Raw genomic sequence first — 17,238 nt, 5'->3', positions numbered from 1 at the left:
CATCAATATAAATAAATAGGATTAGAGATATATATATACACATCAAAACAAGTAAACAGGCATTAATATAAATAGAATTGTAGATATGTACATATATACACAAGTGCTGGGGGCAGGGGTAGAGCCAAGGGAGCAAGTCAGGGAGATGGGGAGCTGAGGAAAAGGGGGGCTTCGTCTGGGAAGACCTCCTGGAGGAGGTGAGCCTTCAGAAGGGCTTTGAAGGGGGGAAGTGTGATTGGAAAATTTTTGAGGAGCAAGGTCGTTCCAGGTCAGGGTGGGACGTGAGCCAGGAGTCGACCGCAGGACAGGAGAGAACGAGGCGCAGCGAGAGGTTAGCACCGGAGTGAGCCCCATGCAGAACATGGACCGTGTCCAACCTGATTAGCTTGTGTCTACCTCGTGCTTGATTCAGTGCCTGGAACATTGTAAGCTCTCAAAGAATACCATAAAAAAATAAATACCATTGATCGATGCATCCACAGCAAATTTCACCTACGGCAAACAGAGTTCCATCTCCCTGCATACATGAGTGGATCCGCTCTCTGTGGAATCTGCTGGTTCATGGCTCATACCCCCAGCTCGGAATGCACGATGACCTTCACAACCACTAGAGGTAAGCTCGTTATGGGCAAGGAATGTTTCTGTTCTAATAATGTTGGTATTTGTTAAGCGCTTACTATGTGCCGAGCACTGTTCTAATCGCTGGGGTAGACACAGGGGAATCAGGTTGTCCCACGTGGGGCTCACAGTCTTCATCCCCATTTTACAGATGAGGTAACTGAGGCCCAGAGAAGTTAAGTCACTTGCCCACAGTCACACAGCTGACAAGGGTCAGAGCCGGGATTCAAACCCATGACCTCTGACTCCAAAGCCCGTGCTCTTTCCACTGAGCCACGCTGCTTCTCCTTTCTAATGTAGTCAGTCAGATGGATTTATTGAGAGCTTACTGTGTGCGGAGCACTGTCCTGTGAGCACTTGGGAGAGTACAATAATAATAATATTATTTGTTAAGCATTTACTATGTGCCAAGCACTGTTTTAAGCCCTGGAGCTGATACCAGGTAATCAGGTTGTCCCACATGGGGCTCACAGTCTTAATCCCCATTTTACAGATGAGGTAACTGAGGCACAGAGAAGTTAAGTGACTTGCCCAAGGTCACACAGCTGATAAGTGGCGGAGCCGGGATTAGAACCCACAATCTCTGACTCCCAAGCCGCTGCTCTTTTCACTAAACCACTCTGACATGTTCCCTGCCCACAATGAACTAACAGTCTAGAGTTGTATCAAACTCTGCCAAGCATTTAATACAGTGCTCTGCACAGAATAAGAATAATCACAGTATTTGTGAAGCTCTTATTATTTGCCAGGCAAATAAGTACTAAGCGCTGGGGTGGATACAAGATAATCGGTTGGACACAGTCCCTGTCCTGCATAAGGTTCACAGTCTTAATCCCCATTTTACAGATGAGGTAACGGAGAAGTCAAGTGACTTGCACAAGGCCACATGGCAGACAAGTAGCAGAGCCAGGATTAAAACCCAAGACCTTCTGACTCCCAGGCCTGTGCTCTATCCAATATGTCACGCTGTGTATAATAAGCGCTCAATAAATAGCACTAATTGGTTGATAGAGATACCAAAGTTATAGCGGCTGATTGCCTCCTAGTTATTTGAGGTGGATCCAGACCCTTGCTTATTTATCCCAGGTCTCCGATAAGGCTGAGAAGACTTTTGATTTTTGATATTTTGGAGGGGCTTTTTTTTTAGTGTTTTTTGTTAAGTGCACTGAGGTAGGTACAAGCTAATAAAGTTGTACATAGTCCATGTCTGACATGGAACTCACAGTCTTAATCCCCGTTTTACAGATGCGATAACTGAGGCAGAGAGAAGGGAAGTAATAATGCTGGTATTTGTTAAGCGCTCACTACGAGCCGAGCACTGTTCTTGGGAAGTGACTTGCCCAAGATCACCCAGCAGACATGGGGAGGAGGAAGGATTAGAACCCAAATCCTTCTCATTCCCAGGTCTGTGCTCTGATTTAGGGTAGAAAGGCCTAAAATGGGGGCTTTCTGGCCTGCTAGTCTTGAAGCTTTTTCCTCACACACACATACAGGATCCGGGTTAATCCTTTATCCTTACTTCCCAAGTGCTTAGAACAGTGTATTGCACCAAGTAGATACTCAATACATACTTCTGCCGCTACTTGGGCCATCATTGACCAAAGCTGAACCAATCTTTGTATTTTCAACAAAACCTCTTGAAAAGAAATTGGTAGGGCCTATTTTGGGGACTTTATTATTAGGGAGTTCTTTGTACAGAGGTCAGGTAACAGCATATTAAATTGCACAACCGGAGGAGGCCAGGATCAGTAGCATGTTCGTCTGATTTTTATACAGTTTTGTCATAAAGGAGTTCATAATGAACTTTTGTTTACCCTCTTTATCCTTTCTGGATCATCGCTAGTTCACAGCTCATTGTCATGTGATGAAGTTTTTTCCACCCTCGGCGAGAGGTTGGGAATTTCAAGACGAGGCCCATGAAAAAGTCAGCAGTGTCTGTTTCTGACAGGACCGTGGGGCCTGGTAAATAAAGCCGGCGTCTCTACATTTGGAGCTGAGGAATTGACAAGCTTGGACAAGTACAAGGAGGTGGCTGATGTTAACTTTTGGGGAACTGTCAGAGTCACGAAAGGCTTTTTGCCTCACATTCGCCGAGCTCAAGGTAAGGCAGCCAGCTGGGGGGGGAGAGGACGTTAGAAGAGGCAATGTGGGGGTGGGGGAAAAAGGGGAAGGAGAGGAGGAGGAGGACTTCTTCTGGTCCTACCTGGGACAAGGGGAAACTAGGACAGCTCAACAGCTCAAACCTAGGGCCGTGTCCCCCCGCCCTCCCTGTCCCAAGGGGCTTGCTTACATCTGAGGAATCAAGGATGGGAAAAGAAGGAGGTAGGAAAAAAGAATCCACAGCAGCAGGAGAACCAAGTCATAAAAGTATCAAACACTGGAGAGTAGTATCAAAGAAAAAGTCCTACAGAGTTTAAACACAAGACTTTCTGCATCATATACCCCATATAACTAATGATTTAAGTCCAAATTTAAGTTCTAAACAAAGTCATCTGGCCCTAAGCGTATGGGGCAATTGAGTACTAGCTTTCACTTTAGTTAATGAATAAATACTCAGTGGGAATGAAATTAGTTACTTAAAGTGGCGAAAGGCTAGGGGTTAAGTCACCTCACTCAACGGAAAGTGTCAAAGTTGAAGGTAATTGCCATAAATCAAGGGGAATCTGATGAGAATGGAAGACCAGCAAAGACTTTGCCTTTCTTTAGCTCGGTTTGAAACCCAAATAGGCGGAATTCAGATCTCTTCATTTATGAAAGCATAAATGTTAATGCTCACCTCTGAATACTTTGGTCATTTTTACGTTAGCTGTGAAATAATTTTAATTGAGGCCTAGCTAAAGGAGAATTTACCAGCTAATGCACTATTTTGTACGTCATTTCAGAATCATCTAAGTACGCGTCAGGCATCTGAAACCCTCTGGGGTGGCTGGGTCTTCCCAGAGGCCTCAAGGGGTTAGGCAGAAGTGGACAGAGGCAGGCAGCTTTTGAAAAGGGAAAAGAAATGACTATAATAATAATTGTGGTATTTAAGTGCTTACTATGTGTCAAACCCTGTTCTAAGCGCTGAGTAGACACAAGGTAATCAGGTTGGACGCACTCCCTGTCCCACATGGGGCTCATGGTCTTAATCCCCATTTTACGGATGAGGTAACTGAGGCACAGAGAAGCGAAGTGACTTGCTCAAGGTCACACAGAAGACATGTGGCAGAGCCTAAAGGAAGCTGGAGAGGTGGGCCAGAGGCAGGCTGAGAGGCTCAGCCAGAGGAAACGGACGAGTGGAAAGCAGATTGAGCCCTAGATTCGGATTCCGACTCCGCCACTCATCTGCTGTGTGACCTTGGGCAAGTCACTGACATCTCTGAACCTCAGTTACCTCATCTGTAAAATGGGGATTAAGACTGAGAGTCCTATGTAGGACAGGGACGGTGTCCAACCTGATTAGAGAAGCAGCGTGGCTCAGTGGAAAGAGCCTGGGCTTGGGCGTCCGAGGTCATGGGTTCAAATCCCGGCTCTGCCACTTGTCAGCCGTCTGACTGTGGCCAAGTCACTTCACTTCTCTGTGCCTCAGTTACCTCATCTGTAAAATGGGGATTAACTTAAGCCTCACGTGGGACAACCTGATGACCCTGTATCTATCCCAGCGCTTAGAACAGTGCTCTGCACATAGTAAGCGCTTAACAAATACCAACATTATTATTATTAATATCTTGTATCTACCCCAGCGCTTAGAACGGTTCTTGACGCATAATAAACATTTAACAAATACCATAAGGAAAGAGTGACGGGGAGGTAGTCCGACAAGGACCCCGGGGCAGACACATACACCGTTATCTGCAGCCTTCTGCTTGTTCTTTTCACGGGGTCTGTGTCTCTTGGCTTTTGATCTCTAGCAGAGCTGGTAGGCAGTGCTAGTCCCGTAACCTATAGCTCGGGTGGTGTTGGGGAGTCGGGGGCGTAAAGCCTATCAGAGAAGCAGCATTGCCTAGTGGATAGAGCACAGGTCTGAGAGACAGAAGGACCTGATTTCTAATCCCGGCTTTGCCACTTGTCTGCAGTGTGACCTTATTAATAATAATAATAATAATGATAATAACGATCATATTTGTTAAGCGCTTTCTATGTGTCAAACACTGTTATAAGATTTGGGGTAGATATAAGGTAATCAGGTTGTCCCACATGGGGCTCAGGTCTTAATCCCCATTTTACAGATGAGATAACTGAGGCACAGAGAAGTTAAGCGACTTGCCCAAAGTCACACAGCCGGTAAATGGCGAGACGGGTTTAGAATCCTCAACCTCTGCCTCCCGAGCGCTTGCTCTTGCCACTAGGCCACGTTGCTTTGTCACTTCAGTTCTCTGGGTCTCAGTTCCCTCATCTGGAAAATGGGGATCGAGACTGTGAGCCCCACGTGGGACAAGGGACTGTGTCCGACCCCACTTGCTTGTAACCACCCCAGCGCTCAGTACAGTGCCTGGCACACAGTAAGCGCTTAACATATACCATAATCGTATTATCATCATTACTATAAGGGGAGAGAGGAGACTGGCCATAGATAAATAAGCAAGGGGGACGTGTTCCTTGTAAAAGAAATTAAGCAACATTCTCCTCTCCTTTTGTGAAAAATATTTTCCTTCTCTGTTGGGTTTTCTGATGCTTTTCGTCTCCGCAAATAAAACGACTGTCAGGGTTTTTTTGACCTTGAGAAACTTCACTGATGGACGCAGCAACCGACCTAAAAGGTAAATGAGAAATAATCCCGAAAGAGCCAAAACCAAGTTGGAATTCAGCATCAAATAACCGCCAAGTGTATCTCCAGCAAAAACTGGCATTGGGAGGATATTGCAAGTTAAACCAGATGAAAATTAACTAGCTGTGACCAGAGGTCTCTTTCACGCTCTCGGGAATAAGAAGCCAAAATAACTACCGTCCATGATGTGTCTGCCAACTGTGAGGACAGACACTCGAACAGACTTAACTAATTATCCATGTGTCTCATGTAGCAGCTGCATGGGGTAGATGTGTATGAGGGAGGGGAGGGGAGGGTGTCACACATTATCACCACTGACACTTGATATGGGCTCATAAAGTAGTTAGGCAGCAGCTCTACCAGGCCACAGAGAATCTAACTGCCCTCTGATAATCATCGACACCAGTTTTTGAGCATCTACTGTGCTCTCACTGATCCAACAATGATTGTCTTAATGTACCCAAAGAAGATGCTAAATTTGTGTTTCCTGGGCTCCTTAGATTTTTTTTTCTATTTTTTTTTTAAATAAATATAGGTTAGGGAAAGGGCGGCTTATAAGGATACGCACATAAGTGCTGTGGGGCTGATGATAGCTGGCGGGGAGCGGATATAAAATGCTTAAAGAATAGAGATCCAAGTGTATAGATGACTCAGAAGGGAGGGGAGTGGGGAGATGAGGGCTTAGTCTGGGAAGGCCTCGTGGGGGTGAAGGGATTTTAAGAAGGCTCTGAAGGTGGGGAGAGTGACGGTCTTTTGGATGTGAAGAGGACGGGAGTTCCAGACCGGAGGGAGGATGTGGGCAAGGTGTGGGCGGCGAGATAGATGAAATGGAGGTGCAATGATTTAGTTGGCGTTAGAGGAGCCAAGGGTGAGGCCTGAGTTTGTAGTAAGAGATCAGCCAGGTAAGAGAGAAGGGAGAGAGATGATAGAGTAGTCTCCCAACCGCTTAGTATAGCGCTCTTCACACGGGAAGCGCTCAATAAACGCCGCTGATTGATTGAAGTACAAAGCACCTGATGAATCCCAAAGTCCTTCCCAACTACAAGGCTGCTCGCTAGCTTGAATCAAGCCCAAGCCATTTAAAAAAATATTAAGGCATCTGTTACGGGCTTACTATGTGCCAGGCACTGTACTAAGCTCTGGGGAAGATACAAGCAAATCAGTCCCTGTCCCGCAGGGGGCTCACATCTTCATCCCCATTTTACAGATGAGGTCATCGAGGCACAGAGAAATGAAGTGACTTGCCCAAGGTCACCCAGCAGACAAGTGGAAGAGCAGGGTTTAGAACCCAGCCAGGTCTTTCTGACTCCCAGGCCCGTGCTCTATTCAGGCTGCCATTAGGTAGTAATTTCTCCTTACTGGGCAAGCCATTAAGTACTGAGAGCTCACCTCCTCCAAGAGGCCTTCCCAGACTGAGCTCCCCCTTTTCCCTCTGCCGCCTCTCTACCCTCTCCCCTTCACCTCCCCTCAGCTAAGCCCCCTTTTCCCCACCTTTCCCTCTGCTCCTCCCCCTCTCCCTTCCCCTCCCCTCAGCACTGTGCTCGTCCGCTCATTTGTATATATTTTTATTACGCTATTTATTTGGTTAATAAGATGTACATCACCTCGATTCTATTTATTGCTATCGTCTTAATGAGCTGTACATCCCCTTGATTCTATTTATTGCTATTGTTTTTGTCCGTCCGTCTCCGCCGATTAGACTGTAAGCCCGTCAGAGGGCAGGGACGGTCTCTATCTGTTGCAGATTTGTCCATTCCAAGCGCTTAGTACAGTGCTCTGCACATAGTAAGCGCTCAATAAATACTTCTGAATGAATGAATGAAGTTACATCTTAATTTGAAGGAATGAAAATGTTAAGTCAAGAGGGAACAGGAGCTGCAGCACATTTGTTGAGCAAGCAACAGAAATCACATCATTTTTTTTTTATCCCTCCCCCTCCTCTGTCAGTCAGTTTGTGGGCAACCTTTCGCTGCGAGTTTGTCTGGGAAGATTTCCTGTTTCTGAAAAGTAGAATCTATAATGCATGGGATGTCTACCTGTGAAAACCACAGCCAAGGCTTGCCTGAAACTGACGGTTTCTCCTGGAAACAGGTTTCCGTTGTCCATGCAACCCGCCTTTGCTCATCTCCCATAAACGGTGAAGTTGCTTTCCAATCAAGGTCAAAAAGAAGAGAGAAAACGTTGTGGCTCATAGCTTCCTTCCACAGCGTTGGACAGAACGGTCAGATGCACCCTCTTCCTTGAGGGAAGCAGCCTGGCTCAGTGAAGTGGCAGCACGGGCTCGGGAGTCAGAGGTCATGGGTTCGAATCCCTGCTCCGCCACTTGTCCGCTGTGTGACTGTGGGCAGGCCACTTAACTTCTCGGTGCCTCAGTTCCCTCATCTGTAAAATGGGGGTTGAGACTGTGAGCCTCGTGTGGGACAAACTGATTACCCTGTATCCACCCCAGTGCTTAGAACAGTGCTCTGCACGTAGTAAGCGCTTAACAAATACCAACATTATTGTTATTATTCCTTAGATTTCAGCAGAGGGCAGGGAACATGCCTACCAACTCTGCAGTGTACCCTGCCAAGTCTTAGTAGAGTGCTCTGCATCCAGTAAGTGCTTAGCGGCCCGGCTCAGTGGAAAGAGCACGGGCTTGGGAGTCAGAGGTCATGGGTTCAAATCCCGGCTCCGCCGCCTGTCAGCTGTGTGACCTTGGGCAAGTCACGTCACTTCCTCTGTGCCTCAGTTACCTCATCTGTAAAATGGGGATGGAGACTGGGAGCCCCACATGGGACAACCTGATCACCTTGTATCCCCCCAGCGCTTAGAACAGTGCTTTGCACACAGTAGGCGCTTAATTCAATTCAAAAGTATTTATTGAGCGCTTACTTTGTGCAGAGCTTAACAAATGCCATCATCATTATAATTATGAGTAAATAACACCGACTGATAGTACTACTAACCTTCAGATTCGAAGGACGGGCATAGGTCTAAATCAATAGATGTACATATATAGCAATATAGATGATATATATGTATATCTATATATATATGCAAATGCACATCTGTACACCCTTTCATCCTCTACCTCTGGGCTCTGTGATGCTCTTGCAGTGAATGGAGGTGCAGCAATTTATATTCTTTTCCTGTTATCCCCCTCTGCTGGTGGCCTTCTTCAAATATAGTCCCCTTTTTGTCAACCGAACCTCCCCTCTTCAGTGCTAGGCCAGTGTAAATAATGATGGTATCTGTTAAGCGCTTACTAGGTGCAGAGCGCTGTTCTAAGCGCCGGGGGAGATACAGGGTCATCAGGTCGTCCCACGTGAGGCTCACGGTTCATCCCCGTTTTACAGATGCGGTAACTGAGGCACAGAGAAGTTAAGCGACTTGCCCACGGTCACACAGCTGACAGGTGGCAGAGCCGGGAGTCGAACCCATGACCTTTGACTCCGAAGCCCAGGCTCTTTTCACTGAGCCACGTTGCTTCCTGGGGTGATCAGGTTGCCCCACGGGGGGCTCGCGGTTTTAACCCCCATTGTACAGATGAGGTAACGGGCACAGAGAAGTTAAGCACCCTGCCCCAAGGTCACACAGCAGACAGGTGGCGGAGCCGGGATTAGAACCCGTAATAATAATAATTGTGATCTTCGGTAAGCATTTACTATGTGCCAAGCACTGTTCTGAGCGCTGGGGTAGATAGGAGGTAAGCAGGTTGTCCCACGTGGGGCTCACAGTCTTAACCCCCATTCGATAGATGAGGTAAGTGAGGCACAGAGAAGTTGAGCGGCTTGCCCAAGGTCACGCAGCAGACAAGTGGCGGAGCCGGGATTAAAACCCATGTCCTCTGACTCCCAAGCCCGGGCTCTTTCAATCAATCATACTTACCGAGCGTTTACAGTGTGCAGAGCACTGTACTAGATTCTTGGGAGATTACAATATAACAGAGTCGGTAGACCCGTTTCCTGCCCACAAGGAAGTTATGGTCTAGAGGGGGAAATGAAAGGAAAAGAGGGAAGGTGTTGAGGGGTCTGATGAATCACTATCAGTGGATGCATCCAAGGAACGTTGTACAGCGTGGCCTAGTAGATAGAGCATGGGTCTGGGAGTCAGTAGGGCCCGGGTTCTAATCCCGGCTCCTCCACTTGTCTCCTGCGTGACCTTGGGCAAGTCGCTTCACTTCTCTGGGCTTCAGTTACCTCGTCTGTAACATAGGGAGTGAGACTGTGAGCCCCATGTGGGACAGGGACCGTGTCCAACCCGATTTGCTTGTATCCACTCCAGAGCTTCTCCTCTAGAATCACATCTGGAAAGTTTCCAGTACTCCACCAGTCTCGACTATGGGAGAGAGAGTCAAGCAGAGGCATACACACTCCATTCCTTGCGCATGGGTTCGAATTCCGGCTCTGCCACTTGTCAGCTGTGTGACTGTGGGCAAGTCACTTCACTTCTCTATGCCTCAGTGACCTCATCTGTAAATTGGGGATTGAGACTGCGAGCCTCACCCGGGACAACCTGATTACCCTGTATCTACCCCAGTGCTTATTATTATATTATTATTATTATTAGTGAGTGGAAGGCAATCTGCTACAAGGCAAAACTCACCTGGGCCGGGCAGCAACGGCCCGGGAGAGAGTCAAGGGCGGAGACTCAAGTTTACTTCAAGGAAGCAGGCAACGGTAAACCACTTCCGCATTTTTACCAAGAAAACTCTACGGATCCACTACCAGAACGATGGCACATGGAGGTGGGGCGTTCTGGGAGAGATGTGTCCACGGCGTCGCTACGGGTCGGAGACGACTCGACCGCATAAGACAAGACGAGACCCCAGAGCCTGGCACAAAGTAAGTGTTTAACAAATACCACAGTTATTATTATTACTACCATTACTAATGATGTGCAAATATCCATGATCTCATGTCACTCTTCTGGTGGCGGTTTGTTATGCGCAGGGAACGTTTTCACTAATTCTGTTGTATGGTACTCTCCCGAGGGCTTAGTATAGTGCTGAGCTCAGAGTAAGTGCTCAATAGATACCACTGATTGATTGATTGATTGGTGGGAAGCAGTGTGGCTCAGCCTGGGCTTGGGAGTCAGAGGTCATGGGTTCGAATCCTGGCTCTGCCACTTGGCAGCTGTGTGACTGTGGGCAAGTCATTTAACTTCTCTGCGCCTCAGTTACCTCATCTGTAAACCAACATTAATTAGTCCAGATCATAATAATAATGATGTTGGTATTTGTTAAGCGCTCACTATGTGCCAAGCACTATTCTAAGCACTGGGGTAGATACAGGATAATCAGGTTGTCCCCCTTGAGACCCACGGTCTTAATCCCCATTTTACAGTTGAGGTAACTGAGGCACCGAGAAGCCAAGTGACTTGCCCCAAGTCACACAGCTGACAGGCGGTGGAGTCGGGATTAGAACCCACGACCTCTGACTCCTAAGCCCGTGCTCTATCCACTGAGCCTCCTCTGGGATTTTGTGCACATCATTTGCTTCAACCTAGCTGACAGGACAATTCTCCCCACTCCTGTCTTTGCTAGGGATGGAGAGAGAGAGAGAAGGGTGCGTGAGTGGGTGTGGGTGTGGGCGTCTATCATGGAATCTCCAGGCAAGAACGAAGTATGAACCTTATCCCGAGCAAGAACACGTACAAAGGAGTTGATCACAGCGCCGGTGACTTAATAATAATAATAATAATAATGTTGGTATTTGTTAAGCGCTTACTATGTGCCGAGCACTGTTCTAAGCGCTGGGGTGGACACAGGGGAATCAGGATGTCCCACGTGGGGCTCACAGTCTTAATCCTCATTTTACAGATGAGGTAAGTGAGGCACCGAGAAGTTAAGTGACTTGCCCACGGTCACACAGCTGACAAGTGGCAGAGCTGGGATTTGAACTCATGACCTCTGACTCCAAAGCCCGTGCCCTTTCCCCTGAGCCACGCTGCTTCTACTGAGCCACGCTGCTTCATGACCCAGAAGTTCATGGGTGCCGATCGCAGCTCCGCCCCTTGTCTGCTGTGTGACCTTGGGCAAGTCACTTCACTTCTCTGGGTCTCAGTTACCTCATCTGGAAAATGGGAATTGAGACTTTAAGCCCCCTGTGGGACCGGGACTGTGTCCAACCCGATTTGCTTGAATCCACCCCAGAGCTTAGTACAGTGCCTGGCACATAGTAAGCGCTTAACCAATGCCATTTTTATTAGTAATAATAATAATGTTGGTATTTGTTTAGTAGTAGTACATTATTCTTCTTATTCATATTCTTAGTGTTTAGTAAAGGGTTCTGCACACAGTAAGTGAAAAATAAATATGACTGACTTAATAAATGAATGCAAACCCTTTGGGAATTCACATCTCCTGCAGGAAGTTTTCGCCAACTGATTTCTAATCTCACCAACTGCCATTTCATGATTTTTATGCCACCTAAGCACTTAAGTACTGACGATCCACTCCCTTCTTCCCTGACCCTTAGCACTTACGTACATAGCTCCTATACTCTATTACTTCCCCCTAAAAATAATAATAAGTGGTATCTGAAAAGCACTTACTATATGTCAGGTCACTGTACCGAGCACCGGGGTAGATACCAGGTGATTGGGTTGGACATAGTCCCCGTCCCACATGGAACTCCCAGTTTTAATCCCCGTTTTCCAGATGAGGTAACTGAGGCACAGAGAAGTGAAGTGACAGGCCCAAGGTCACCAAGCAGACAAGTGGCAGAGCTGGGATTAGAATCACATCATGCATTCATTCAATTGTATTTATTGAGTGCTTACTGTGTGCAGAGCACTGTACTTCTGACTCCCAAGGCCGCGCTTAGTATCTGTCTTCTGTTGCTAGATGCAAACTATTTGAGGGCAAGGATCATGTCTACTAATTCTACTGTGCTCTCCCAAGTGCTAAGTACAGTGCTTTGCACACAGAAGGAGCTCAATGAATGCTATTAAGTTTTTTGTAGGCTTCCATTTTGTAATAAAGGAAAGAGCCCAAGCTTGGGAGTCAGAGGTCATGGGTTCAAATCCCGGCTCTGCCACTTGTCAGCTGCGTGGCTTTGGGCAAGTCACTTAACTTCTCTGGACCTCAGTTACATCATTCGTAAAATGGGGATTAACTGTGAGCCTCACGTGGGACAACCTGATTACCCTGTATCTACCCCAGCGCTAACAACAGTGCTCTGCACATAGTAAGCGCTTAACAAATGCCAACATTATTATTAATAACCAAGGATTTCTCCAAGGTGACATTGATGCATTTTTAATGTCATTTTTATCTCAGTAGAATCGATGATGTCTCCTAGCCACCCCCGATGGTGTGAGCAATCAGTCAATGGGATCGATTCACACCTGCCCACCCACATACACACAGCCCCCACCCTGCCTACCCCCCGTAGCCCACCTAGAACACGGTGCTAACGATATGCATTGCTTGCTAGTGTGTGAATGCCAACTTTTCCAACTCCCTTTTACCTCAGGGAAAGACACATGAGCCAGAAGGCAGAATTTGATGAAGGAACAAAAAGATCATGTGGTTAAAAATAAACCCGCCCCCCCCCCCAAACTACTTACATATTTGTCCAAGAGGGTATCAGAGAGAAAATTCTGTTCCTCCCATGTATTTTCTGAACCCACACTTTTCTGATCGGTATTGACATCAGCTATCCGTTCATTCAATTATATTTATTGAGCGCTAACTGTTTGCAAAGCACTGTACTAAATGCTCAGCTATGGCATTGCTGTTTCCGACCGTGCACTTTTCATTTCTGTTCTGCATCAACTCCAAGGACGTTAATTTCTGAATTTCTTGCCCAGGGCCAAGGGGCATTCATTTGCAGCCTCCAGAAACTGTTCTAGCTAATCACCAGAAGATTTCCCAGCTTCTCATATGGTGCGCTGTAATTTTTCTTTCCATTTCACGCAACTCGAAAAAGCAAATTCAGATTATTGCTAGTAAACCAATTCCCAAATTCAACCTCAGTGGTTGGACTGAGGTCTCCCCTCTGGTATCCGTCCCTCCCTGTAGATATTCCCTTGATCCCCAGGGAGCAAAATCCGAAAAGTGTTTATTCACCCTGCTCCAATCATATCATCTCCGGAGCAATGAAGTCACACTGTAGGTGTTTAGTTCAGTAAAATACTATCCCTACTTCACTTCTGAGAAGCAGCATGGCCTACTGGAGTCAGAAGGTTCTAATCCCGGCCCTGCCGCTTGTCTGCTGTGTGACTTTGGACAAGTGGCTTCATTTCTCTGTGCCTCAGTTTCCTCATCGGTAAAATGGGGATCTAAGACTGTGAGCCCAATGTGGGACGTGGACTGTGTCCAACCCGATTACCTTATATCTACCCCAGCGCTTAGAAGACTGCCTGGCACAGGGTTAACACTTAAATACCATTTAAAAAAAGCTAAACGGTCAGTTCTCTCCTAAGGATTAACACAAGAGGGCCCTCTTTTCCATCCTCAGAGAGGTGAAAAGTGAGAAAAAGCTCATGATGGAATTTGGGTTTAGAGAGGTATGGATCATTAATAGTGAAGGATCTGTGTCTTCGGACCTCACGAAAGAAAGAGTTCTAATACAGGGTATTTGGATTGAGCGTATCATCCCCTCACAGAGAAATAAAGGAAGAAGAGAAATTGGGGCTGGGATCAGATTCCCAGCATTTCCAGAATGCAGCGCTTCCGGGATCTGAGGCAGCTTGAGGTACCTAATGATTCGGTTCTAAAAGATCACCTACCACGGAGAATGCAAGGCCGTTATTCATTTCTGTGTTTCAGTGTGGAAAGAGCAGGGGCCTGGAAGTCAGGGGGACCTGGGTTTTAATCCCAGTTCTGCCACTTGTCTGCTGTGTGACCGTGGGAAAGTCATTTCACTTCTCTGGGCCTCAGCTGTAAAATGGCAATTAAGACTATGAACCCAGTGTGGAACAAGGACTGTGTCCCAACCCATTACCTTGTATCCACCCCAGTGCTTAGTACAGTGGCTGGCACATAGTAGGTGCTTAACAAATACCACTATTATTATTATTACTAAGTGACTTTATTGGAAGGGTGGCCTGTGACACAAATGAGGTTGAGAAAGTTCAGGTAGGAGTCACCCTTGATGTTAATGATCAGTCTCTGAGCTCCTGAGAGATGCTATACGGAATAATAATAATATTTGGTAAGTGCTATGAGCCAAGCATTGTACTAAGTGCTGGGGTAGACATAAAATTGGACACAATCGCTGTTAGTCATGGAGCTCCCAGTTTTAGGAGGAAGGTAAATAGGGACTTAATCCTCATTTAACAGATTAGGAAACTGAGCTAAAGAGAAGTTAAGTGATGTGTCCCAGGTCATATGGAAGGCCAGTGGTGGAGACAAGATTAGAACCCGGGTCCCCTGACTCCTAGGCCCCTGCTCTTTCCCCTAGGCTGTGCTACTTCGTGCTGGCCTCTTTCTCTTTCACAATTGCCAGGATATATATCTAGAAAAATGAATGTGAAACAAAGTTGATATTGTAGTAAAATGACCAGATTTTTTCATGCTCAGCATGTGTACACCAACTTCTAGAAAATAATGTTGGTATTTGTTAAGCGCTTACTATGTGCAGAACACTGTTCTAAGCGCTGGGGGAGAGACAGGGTAATCAGGCTGTCCCACGTGAGGCTCACAGTTAATCCCCCTTTTACAGATGAGGTAACTGAGAAGTTACAGGGACTTGCCCACAGTCACACAGCTGACAAGTGGCAGAGCCGGGATTCGAACTCATGATCTCTGACTCCCAAGCCCTCGCTCTTTCCACTGAGCCACGCTGCTTCTCTATAAAAGGTCGAGTCGGTTTATGTTGGGGTGAGAGGAGGTGGGGGCAGAGTTCAGGATGGGAAAACAAGGAGAATCTGAGCCAAATTTAGAAAAGCCACCTACAGATGGAGCAGAGAGTCACTAGATGAGTGGAAAAGTCAGAGACTCAGGCCGATCAACTCTCTTCAGGCCTCATTCTCACCTCTTTCCCCTTCACTTTCTGCAAGTTTGATCTTTGGCTCCGCAGCAGGCTCCAACTTCTCCTTGGCTGACTGCCTGTCTGTCCTCCAGTGTAATTTTTGTTCTCACTGGCACGGGCACCACCATGTCCTTTAAAGGAGCTCTCCTCTGATTCCCACACTTTAGTACTCACCAAAGTAACAGGGACGGGAAGGAGGAAATATGTAGTTCTCGATTTGATTGTCAGACATACCCATCCACTGTCATCCTGCCGTCCGGATGGGAGCCATGGAAAACAGACTCAGCGCCACAGCATGGGCTAGTGGGAAGAGCCTGGGCCTGGGACGACCTGGGTTCTAATCCCGGCTCCATCACTTGTCTGCTGTGTAACCCTGGGCAGGTCACTTAATTGCTCTCTGCCTCAGTTGCTTCATCTTTAAAATGGGGATTAAAACTGGGAGCCCTCTGTGGGACAGGGACTATGTTCAGTCCAATCAATCAATCATATTTATTGAGTGGTTACCGTGTACAGGTCACACACATGCTTGGGAGAGTACAGTATAACAATATAACAGACGAATGTCCTGCCCACAGCAAATTTACAGTCTAGTGGATGTGCGGTCTACACTGATCTTGTATCTATCTCAGTGCTTAGTACAGTTTCTGATCTTACTAGGTGCTTAACAAATACCATTAAAAAAAAAAGACTCCTGTAGGGGATCAAAAAAAAAAAAAGGGGAAAAGTAGACCTTTGGATCAGAGGGTCACCGGGGGAAAAGACAGAACTCGGAAGCTTCTGGAGGGCAAGGAAAAGGGAAGGACTTTTGAGTGATCTGGAACTGACTAGAAGGGACGTAGCGGGAAGAGCAGAGAGAGGCAGAATTAGGGAGAGGTTCCCGGGGCTCTATTGTAGTGACTCTTGCTACCGGTGCTGGGTGAAAGATAATAGTAATAATTGTGGTATTTGCTGAGCGCTTACTATGGGCCAGGCACTGTACTAAGTACTGAGGTGGATCCAAACAAATCAAGCTGGACTCAGTTCCTGTCCTACGTAGGGCTTCCAGTCTCAATCACCATTTTACAGAAGAGCTAACTGAGACACAGAGAGGTGAAGTAACTTGCCCAACGTCATCCAACAGGCAAGTGGAGGAGCCAGGATTAGAGCCCACGACCTTCTGATTCCCAGGCCCCTGCTCTATCTACTATGTCAAGCTGCTTCTCACTGTGCCATGCTGCTCCTGTGAGAAGTGCAAAACTCAGCCTCGTTGGAGGATCACTTGCCAGGGGGAGCATGGGGAGAGATCTCCGAGGACTGTTCGGGGATCAGGAGCCCTCGGTTACAGTGTGCAGGGTCAGGGAGGTGGAGCAGGGCTCTGTTTGCTACATCATCTAGTGCCCCCCGGGAAAGCTACTATAATTCAATCCAAAGCTTCCAGAGACTCGGGCGGGTGGAAGTTTCCTCCAGAGGAGCAGCCTGGCCTAGTTAAAAAAAGACCCCAGGCCTGAGGGGAGTCAGAGGTTAATCTTGTCTCGGCAATCTTGGGCAAGGCACTCCGCTTCTCTGGGCCTCAGTTCCCTCACCTGCAGAATGCAATCCCCGTTCTCCCTCCTACTTAGACTGTGAGCTTCATGTGGGATCTGATTACCTTGTGTTCATTCATTCATTCATTAATGCAATCACATTTATTGAGCGCTTACTGTGTGTACGGCACTGTACTGAGCGCTTGGAAAATACAGTTCTTATAGCTACCCCAGTGCTCAGTACGGTGCTTGGCACAGACTAATCATTTAACAAATACATTAACTATTGCTACTATTCCCCGGTCAGCACAAAAGTGACTTTTCTGCCTAAAAAAAATTAATTTATCAATTCAATTATAAAAAGGTCTTAGCTGGAAAATTAAATGGTCAACTGTGACATTTTAACTGG

At 46.9% G+C, this 17,238-nt stretch overlaps 1 long non-coding RNA gene across 1 annotated transcript; it reads left to right on the top strand.

The window, feature by feature from the left end:
- The first annotated feature begins 470 nt into the window (after positions 1-470).
- Positions 471-9,955, top strand: LOC114813210. Its single transcript, XR_003760870.1, has 3 exons — positions 471-613; positions 2,567-2,719; positions 9,917-9,955. It is a non-coding gene; the product is annotated as an uncharacterized LOC114813210 (long non-coding RNA).
- Positions 9,956-17,238: the final 7,283 nt, after the last annotated feature.

This window comes from Ornithorhynchus anatinus, chromosome 7, assembly GCF_004115215.2.
Source record: "Ornithorhynchus anatinus isolate Pmale09 chromosome 7, mOrnAna1.pri.v4, whole genome shotgun sequence".
Lineage (NCBI taxonomy): Eukaryota > Metazoa > Chordata > Mammalia > Monotremata > Ornithorhynchidae > Ornithorhynchus > Ornithorhynchus anatinus.
The sequence above is the reverse complement of the archived record's forward strand: the minus strand, read 5'-3'. Positions and strand labels throughout refer to the sequence as shown.